Genomic DNA, 9152 nt, shown 5'->3' with positions numbered 1-9152 from the left:
CACGTTGTCCGCCTCCAGCCCCCCCCCCCCCCCCCCCCCGCCCCCCCCCCCCCCCACCCTCCGGCACCCCTCGCCCTGCCTCTCGTCTGCCTGGCCCTCGGGCTGGCGGAAGTGGCCGGAAACCCCCCGTACCTCCAAAACTCAAGGAGGGGAGGGGCGAGGTGGTGGATATTCCGACTCGGTCGGAATCCGAAAAATTAATTTCTAAAAATAAATACTCCATCCTGGCCGACCTTGAGCCACCGCAAGCAGAGGAGCAGGGGGTAGCGATGGAATAGGCTGCTGCTTTATTTTTTTTAACCTTTTTAATGGCAGTGATCCACTGGAACATCCGGGGGTTCCACGCCAATTTTCAGGAACTCCAGCAGCTTTGTCGTGCTTTGAAACCTTCAGTGCTGGAGCTGCAGAAGACTCTGCAAAGAGATGGCAAGGTTTTATCTCTCTCTGGTTTTAACTCCGTTTTTAAACCCGCTCAACCAAAGCAAGAGGGATTGACGGGAGGTGTCGCTCTTTTTATTCGCAAGTCCCTTTTATACAGTACAGTTCTTTTAAGCACCCCTTTACAGGCGGTGGCAGTCAGAGTCACACTTGAGAAAACCATCACTGTCTGCTCTCTCTACCTTCCTCCTTCCGTCCGTGTTCTGAGGCAGGACATCATGAACCTGGTCGACCAGCTCCCACGTCCGTTTTTACTGTTGGGCGACTTCAATGGACACTCCCCGCTCTGGGGAAGTGAGATGACATCAGCCCGAGGTCTTCTCTTGGAAAACCTTCTTTCCGACATGGACTTGTGCTGTCTTAACGACAAGTCTCCCACTTACCTTCATCTGTCCTCTGGAAAGCTCTCGTGTTTAGATCTGTCGGTCTGCGATCCATCGTTGGTCCTGGACTACGAGTGGAAAGTGCACGACGATCTGCACGGGAGTGACCACTTTCCTGTCGTCCTCCGCCCCACAGATGGAGAAGGTGACTCTCTGCCTGACCGCCTGAACTATGACAAAGCAGACTGGAGTTTTTTTACCAAGAAGATAAGAGCGGAGCTGCAGGAAGAAACAGTATTGAAAAGCAAGGACCCTGCTGACACTCTGACTCGGATCGTTTTAGATTGCGCCAAAGCAGCAGTCCCATCGTCTACCTCAGGTGCCTAGAATGCCCTGGTTCAACGCGGAATGTCGGGAGGCCCGTAAGTCTCGGAAGAGACCGCAGCGACGCGTCTTTCGGAGACCGGAGACCGATAGCGTTCGAACCCATCAACAGCTGAGGGTGAAAGCCAGGTATGTTTTTAAAAAGAGCCAGAGGAAGTCATGGAGGGATTTTTGCCCTTCCTTAACCTCCAACACACCCAAGAAGAAAGTGTGGAGGGTTTTAAAAAGAATTAAGGGCAAAAACATATGCCCAACTTTTCATCATCTTAAACTTTCAGACGCTCTGGTCACAGAGAAGAAAGCAGTTGCCAATTTGCTTGCTTCCACAATTGAACAGAACTCGAGATCTGCTAACAAATCTGCTTGGTTTCTTAAAACCAAAAACCTGTCAGAAAAAACACCATGTAACTTCTTTTCCGACAACACAGAGAATTACAACCTTCCTTTCACAATGAATGAACTTAAATCTGCCCTTCAGACCTGTACGGATTCCTGTCCAGGAATGGACGAGGTCCATTATAAACTCTTAAAGCACCTTCCCCAAACCTGTCTGGACACCCTGCTTAAAGTTTATAACCACATCTGGGTCACAGGCTTTTTTCCACCCTCCTGGCGGAAAGCCCTCATAATCCCGCTGCCGAAACCGGGAAAAGACCCCTCGAACCCCTCCAACTACCGCCCAATTGCACTGACCAGCTGCATCTGCAAACTGATGGAGAAGATGGTCAACTGTAGACTGATGTGGAAACTAGAGACCGACGGCCTTCTGGCGAAAGAACAGTGCGGTTTCCGCAAGCATCGCTCTACCGTTGACCATCTGGTTCGTCTGGAAACCACTGTAAGAAATGCCTTTGTAAACAAACAACGTGGTGGCCATATTTTTTGACTTGGAGAAAGCTTACGATACCATGTGGAAATTTGGTATTCTCTCGGACTTGCACAAGCTCGGCTTCCGAGGACACCTGCCTCGGTTCATCCACAATTTTTTACAAGACAGACAATTCCAGGTGAGACTCGGCACCACCCTGTCCGACATTCACGAGCAGGAGCTGGGTGTCCCGCAAGGGAGCATCCTGTCGCCGGCTCTTTTCAGCATCAAAATTAATGACATCGTTCAATCCGTTCAGAAGGGATCGGACAGCTCGCTGTTCGTGTGCTGACGTGGCAACCCTGTCATACGCTTTGATATGTGACTTAATCGTGGACTGTCCAGAGATGAGTGATGAGTCGTTCTTTTGACATCCTACTTGTGATCGTACGTTCACCTGTTCTAACGGTGAGTGTGTACCTTATGACAAGGTATGCGACATACATTCCCACTGTCTTGATGAGTCCGATGAAAAGACGTGTACTTATTCTGCGTCGTTAGATTTACAGCGACGTTATCTGACATCTCCCACTCTCGTCACGTTTGATGGAATAAGATCTTTCTCCTCCACCAAAATGAATTTCAGTCAGTCCTGTCCTGACGCACATTACCGCTGCCCTGGTGAGTTCAATGACTGCCTGCCTGTCTACACACGCTGCAATGGGATATACGATTGTATTGACCACCAGGATGAAGAGGGGTGTGGGGAAATTACATGTCCAGGATTCTTCAGGTGCAGAGCATCCACAATATGTCTGCACACTGACCATCTGTGTGACGGCTGGCCTCACTGCCCTCTGCATGAGGATGAAATGTGCAGCATGACATGCCCTGAGCACTGTCTGTGCCGTGCTCACACCTTCCTCTGCCTTCAGCCTTTCCAGGTAACGCTCTACCCTGCTTTACGTTTTTTGGACGCCACAGGTTCAGGTATGACGCTGTCTGATGTGCAGAACCACACCTATCTTATTCACCTGATTCTGGCGGAATGTTCCCTGGCTCGTGTTCCCAGCGTGATGTTGTTCAATTTGATGTTTCTTGATCTCACTGCTAACAAACTACGGCATGTCAACATGACTTCATTTTTCAACCTAGAAAATCTGCGAACATTGTATTTGGCTAGCAACCCTCTCACTTCGTTACACAACGACTTCTCGAATGGTTTCCAACACAGTTTGCTCACAGTGCTGGACCTGTCACATACCCCACTGACAGTGTTTGACGCTAATGTCTTGGCACATTTTTCCAGCCTGAGGAAACTGAACTTAACGCTTACCTCAATCCACACCATCACTCCTGATGGCTTCCAGCCGAGTCCCCAACTTGTGGAGCTGCACATGGATGGAAGTCCGTTAAAAACGTTTCCTCCTCATGTGTTGAAAAGTCTTTCCAGTCTGCAGATAATTACTACAGGCAATTATAAACTATGCTGCAAAGAAATGCTTCCATATCATTCTGAAGACACGTTTTGCAAAGCTCCAAAGGTTGAAATTTCCTCGTGTAAAGATTTACTGCAGTCGTGGACATACCGCGGCTCTCTGTGGCTGGTTGCCGTTCTCTCAGTGACAGGGAACGTCTTCTGCTTCTGTGCACGAGTCTGTCTGCAGAAGACAACCCGTTCAAGTGGATTCAGCGTGTTCATTACCAGTCTCACCATTGCAGACTTTCTAATGGGTGTCTACATTGCCATTGTTGGAGCGGCTGATGAACGGTTCCGTGGCAGATATCTCCACCATGATGACGCATGGAAAAACAGTGTGACCTGTAAAGTGGCGGGATTTCTGTCTCTGTTGTCCAGTGAGGTGTCAGCTTTGATCATCTGGTTGATCACACTCGACCGTTTCGTTGTCATTCGCTTTCCATTCAGGGATTTGCGATTCGGGCGAACATCGGCGACTATAGCTTGCGTCCTAACTTGGCTGGTGGGTTGGTCCCTTGCCTTGATGCCCCTCCTCCCGGTGACAGCACACTGGGAGTTTTATAGTCAAACAGGCATTTGTATTCCACTGCCAGTCACGAAACAAAGTTTCAGAGGAAAAGCTTATTCCTTTGGTTTGTTCATCGTTCTCAACTTTATCCTTTTCCTTCTGACCTCTGCCGGCCAGGCGTGCATATTCTGGTCGATACAGAAAAACGTCATGAAAACAAACACGACCAGAGTAACCAGGGACATGACCATAGCTCGGCGGTTGATCACTATTGCCGTGACGGATTTCTTGTGCTGGTTCCCCATTGGACTGTGTGGACTGTTGGCGCTGACTGGAACTTCCATCCCTGGAGAGGTGAATGTGGGTCTGGCGATTTTCGTCCTGCCTTTGAACTCCGCCATCAACCCCTTTCTGTACACGATCAACACGTTTCTGGAGAAGCGACAGAAAGCTTATGAAGCTAAACTTCTTAGATGGTTAGAGTGTGTGTGTGTGTGTGTGTGTGTGTGTGTGTGTGTGTGTGTGAACGAGAGAGAGAGACACAGAGAGTGAGTGAGTGCGTGCGTGTGTGTGTGTGTGTGTGTGTGTGTGTGTGTGTGTGTGTGTGTGTGTCGGGGCTCGTGTGCTTTTATGTGTATAGTGTTGGACCTGTGCACCAATTCTATTTGTGCTTTCATATAATTGATCAGTGAAACTGCATCAGTGTTTGTGCATATCTGTTGTGCATATGATGTGTGTGTGTGTGTAGTGTGTGCCAGTGTGAGTGTGTCACGGTGTGTGTGTCTCTGTGTGTGTCTGTGTGTGTGCGCGCGTGTCTGTATGTTTATGTACACATATTTGCTTATTTGTTTATCAGTCTATTTATTGCCATTATTGCCTTTTTATTTCATTTATTTACAGTATTTATCTTTTTTTCCCCTGCATTGAAAAAATCATTATCTATCTGCTTACTTTTTGTGTCATCCGTTTGTTTATTCATCTATTCATTTATTTGTTTATTAATTTGTTATCTATTCATTAATTCACAGTGATATATCCATCGGTTTATTTGTTTATGCACTTTTTCCCTCAAGGCCTGACTAAGCGCGTTGGGTTACACTGCTGGTCAGGCATCTGTTTAGCAGATGTGGCGTAGCTTATATGGATTTGCCCGAACGCAGTGACGCCTTCTTGAGTAACTGAACTGATCTTGAATTGTGTTCTATTTTACAGCGTCAGAAAATGTATCTTTCTGCTAGCCGGTTGGGTGTGCATTTGTCAAATTTACATTTACGGAGGTACATTTTTCCAAACAGTAATTTCATATCATTTTTATTTGGTTATATCATATGTATGTATTTTCACAGCAGATTTTGTGTTGTGTATATGGATGAAATTTATATGCACGCTTTTACGCCTTGAAACTGACCCGATCACATGTTTATTATCGTTTGATTTTCCGAGACAAATTTCTCAGAGTTATCGTTCGTTGACACATTAGACTTGGTAAATACAACTTGCACGTTTTCAGAACGTGCGAAAGTGGAACGAAAACAACACGAAAATGTGAGTAACATTTACGTTGTCACAGACATTGACTGATATTGGAGTATACAAAATACAAGCTTGGGTAGATAAACACCTACGTATTGTGTTGTTATTTGTTTCCCAGCGTTTTGTTGTTAACTTGTTTTGACATTGCCATACACTGTGACCAGTGTTCCTGTGAGTGTGAGCGGAGATAGTACTGTTATCTTTTGTGATGAAGTACATCACTCAGTGCTGGCATGTGCCTCAGGCGGTACTGGTTCTGTCACGATAGCTACCACGCGGAAGGGACAAAGTATAAGCAGACAAAACAATACCTAAAATCACGTAACGAGGACCAGTGGCCGTGAACAATCCTCCGACTTGACCAAGTAACTGTTGAGGGAGTCAGACGGAGGGGAAGGCAGAAAAACAAAACACACGACTGAAAACATTGCAGAATGGACAGGAGAGCCATTTGCAGAGACCCAGGCTTTGGCACACAACCCTGAAAGACACTGTGCTGGATGCCTTGCAAGGGGCCTCCAGCAGACAGATACTGATGCATAAGCAGATGGAGGGAGAGGAGGGTGGTGGTAAATTAGAACTGAAACTTAGTCCAAAAAGCACGGCCTGGCTCAACTGGGTCGCTCTGAGGATTAGCTCTGGGTGGCCCAGTGGAGATGAAATGGCGGAGCAAACCTTTAAATGTTCTTATAATTCATTAGATAAAAAAGAAAGGAAGAAAGATAAAAATGAGTGGATCCTTTGAGAGGGGACTTCACTGAGTTATGACTGAATGGTGTGTTTTGGTGGCAGCAAGACTGGCAATGTATGTGGAGAGATCTTGTGAGAGGAGACCCAGAAAGACTGTGTGGGGTGTCTTGGTGGCAGCAAGACTGGCAATGCAATTTTTTAACTTTTTTTTTAAGCGCTGACTGTTAGGCCCCACTTTCATAACAGCGACATAAGAATCAGTGTTGATTGTGGTCATAACAGCGACATAAGAATCAGAGTGTTGATTGTGGTCATAACAGCGACATAAGAATCAGTGTTGATTGTGGTCATAACAGCGACATAAGAATCAGTGTTGATTGTGGTCATAACAGCGACATAAGAATCAGTGTTGATTGTGGTCATAACAGCGACATAAGAATCAGTGTTGATTGTGGTCATAACAGCGACATAAGAATCAGTGTTGATTGTGGTCGCTCTACGGAAGAAGAAGAGCCCGACAGACCTGGAGGGACCAGTGCAGCACCCCAGTGATGACACACAGAGTTAATGAAGAACAGTTTGAACATCAGTTTCTCAAGGCGGTGTCACTGCGTTCATAAACGCTACACCGGCAATATCCACAACTTTACCCTTCAAGACGGAATGACTTATGTTCACAACAAGGTGAGGATGTTGTTCCACCAGTCACACATAAAAGAAGTGGAGAGGGAGAAATGTGGATATTGCCCACTACACCACATCTGCTAGGCTGATGCCCCACCAGCCACATAACCCAACACGCGTAGTCAAACCTTGAGTGCATGCATATACATATGTAGGTGTGATGGCCTAGAGGTAACGCATCCGCCTAGAAAGTGAGAGAATCTGAGCGGGTTGGTTCGAATCATGGCTCGGCTGCCGATATTTTCTCCCCCTCCACTAGACCTTGAGTGGTGGTCTGAATGCTAGTCATTTGGATGACATGATAAACTGAGGTCGCATGTGCAACGTGCACTTAGCGCACGTAAAAGAACCCACAGCAACAAAAGGGATGTTCCTGGCCAAAATCTGTAGAAAAATCCACTTCGATAGGAAAAACAAATCAAACTGCACGCAGGAAAAAATCCAAAAAAATGGGTGGCTCTGTAGTATAGTGACGCGCTCTCCATGGGGAGAGCAGCCCGAATTTCACACAGAGAAATCTGTTGTGATAAAAACAAATACAAATACAAATACCTTTCAGAGTGGATTTCTGCTACAGAATTTTGGCCAGGGGACAACACTCTGGTTGGCATGGGTTCTTTATCAGTCAGCCAAGTGTGTGCTGCACACAGGACCTCAGTGTATCATCTCATCCGAATGATTAGATTGTTTGATTTTCCAGTCAGACTTTGGAGAAAGGGTGGGGGCGGGATTCAAACCCAGACCCTCACAGATTCTCTGTATTGGCAGATGACCGCCTTAACCATTCTGCCACCTTCCTCCTGGAGAAGGAAGTAGAGAAAGCACATTCATCTCAGTACACACATCCACACACCAGACATATTTCATAGCATGCTTGGTTCACATTCATTTCAATACACACATCCACACACCAGACATATTTCATAGCATGCTTGGTTCACATTCATTTCAATACACACATCCACACACCAGACATATTTCATAGCATGTTTGGTTCACATTCATTTCAATACACACATCCACACACCAGACATATTTCATAGCATGCTTGGTTCACATTCATTTCAATACACACATCCACACACCAGACATATTTCATAGCATGCTTGGTTCACATTCATTTCAATACACACATCCACACACCAGACATATTTCATAGCATGCTTGGTTCATATTCATTTCAATACACACATCCACACACCAGACATATTTCATAGCACACTTGATTCACATTCATTTCAATACACACAACACACCAGACATTTCATAGCACACTTGATTCACATTCATCTCAGTACATACATCCACACACCAGACATATTTCACATTCATCTCAATGCACACATCCACACACCAGACATTTCATAGCACACTTGATTCACATTCATCTCAATACACACATCCACACACCAGACATTTCATAGCACACTTGATTCACATTCATCTCAATACACACATCCACACACCAGACATTTCATAGCACACTTGATTCACATTCATCTCAATGCACACATCCACACACGAGACACATTCCATAGCACACTTGATTCACATTCATCTCAATACACACATCCACACACCAGACATTTCACATTCATCTCAATACACACATTCACACACCAGACATTCCATGGCACACTTGGTTCACATTCATCTCAATACACACATCCACACACCAGACATATTTCACATTCATCTCAATACACACACCAGACATATTTCACATTCATCTCAATACACACACCAGACATGTTTGACATTCATTTCAATACACACATCCACACACCAGACATATTTCACATTCATCTCAATACACACACCAGACATTCCATGGGACACTTGATTTGTCTCACTGCCACTTTTGGTCTGCCAGAATTTTGTCTGTTTTTCTCTGACACTGTTTTTCTCTGAATCTCTATGACTTGTCTTGTCTGTCAGCAGCTGCTCCCGCAATGCTGATATCTGTCACACACACACATTGCACACACACTGCAGGCAAAGACAGACAGACAGACATACACACACACACACACACAGAGTAACACACACACAGAGTAACACACACACACACACCTCCACTCTCTCTCTCTCTCTCTCTCTCTCCCTCCCATGCGTGCACACACATGTACCTATTTATATAAGCACACACATGTTCATGTCACCCACCAAAGAAAATGTGTTTCAAAACAAATAAAGCTGACAATCTGCAAAAGGCTACTGAAAGAGCTTGATCTACAGATGCTTTGATTATTATATCCAAACATTTAAAAAAAAAATTTTTTATTATGTTTTTTCTCATTTTCA

At 45.5% G+C, this 9152-nt stretch overlaps 1 protein-coding gene across 1 annotated transcript in view; it reads left to right on the top strand.

Moving 5' to 3' along the window:
• The first annotated feature begins 4280 nt into the window (after positions 1-4280).
• The window catches only part of LOC143294230 (uncharacterized), a 28628-nt gene continuing 23756 nt past the window's right edge, over positions 4281-9152 (top strand). Inside the window, exon 1 of the mRNA XM_076605661.1 lies at positions 4281-4417. The gene's annotated coding sequence lies outside the window, so the exon portion shown is untranslated. The remainder of the gene's footprint in view (positions 4418-9152) is intronic.

This window comes from Babylonia areolata, chromosome 19, assembly GCF_041734735.1.
Source record: "Babylonia areolata isolate BAREFJ2019XMU chromosome 19, ASM4173473v1, whole genome shotgun sequence".
NCBI classification, from domain to species: Eukaryota; Metazoa; Mollusca; class Gastropoda; order Neogastropoda; family Buccinidae; genus Babylonia; species Babylonia areolata.
The sequence above is the reverse complement of the archived record's forward strand: the minus strand, read 5'-3'. Positions and strand labels throughout refer to the sequence as shown.